The sequence below is a fragment of the Pteropus alecto genome, unplaced genomic scaffold (genome assembly GCF_000325575.1).
Source record: "Pteropus alecto unplaced genomic scaffold, ASM32557v1 scaffold177, whole genome shotgun sequence".
Lineage (NCBI taxonomy): Eukaryota > Metazoa > Chordata > Mammalia > Chiroptera > Pteropodidae > Pteropus > Pteropus alecto.
Genome location: NW_006442207.1, coordinates 7,168,451 through 7,169,241, shown reverse-complemented (window position 1 = coordinate 7,169,241; position 791 = coordinate 7,168,451).

Genomic DNA, 791 nt, shown 5'->3' with positions numbered 1-791 from the left:
CTGTTGAACTTGTAAATTACCATTTATAGTAATTGGTTGCTTCATAGTATAATACAAATAGTTAATACAATTCAGTGGATATTTAAACAAATATAAAACCTTGCTGGCCTTAATAGATTTCTTTTTATATTTCAGTTCATATCTACGGCAAAGTCAAAGCTTTAAAAATATTTTTTGGCTGAATTTTCAAGTGGTATTTTTCACCTCTTGTAATTACAATCTACACACACACAATTTACAAAACAATGATTTTCCTTTACATTACCTTGGTTTTCCTTTGCTATTTTTAAGGCAGACATACTCAGCATTAAGACTGCATTGTAATGGAAACACACACATAAACACTCTTCCTTGTGAGAAAAACAAGCATTTAAAAAAATGAGTCGTTAAAATAAATGAATGTATTTCATTTTAGTTTGATGCATCATCTTAACTGGGCTAAGAAAACTGCCACTTAAGGTAATTTTTCCTTCATTTCAAAAATCAAACTGCTTTTACATTTAAGCAAAAACATGGTTATCAGCCAGGGATGTACATCAGAATCATCTGTGGAGTATTTACCCTGATATACCCTGGCCCCGACAGGTCTGGGGAAAGACCCAGATCCAGAAATCACTCTTAATTTCAAACAAGCATTAGGGGTGGTTTTATTATAATCTATACCCCCTTCCCATTAAGAAACACGCCCTAAGATATTCTAATACAAAAATTTTAACCTTTACTAGGATGTACTTAATATATAACTTTGGTAATTTGGTAACATTTATAATTAGGGACCACAAATTGTAAGT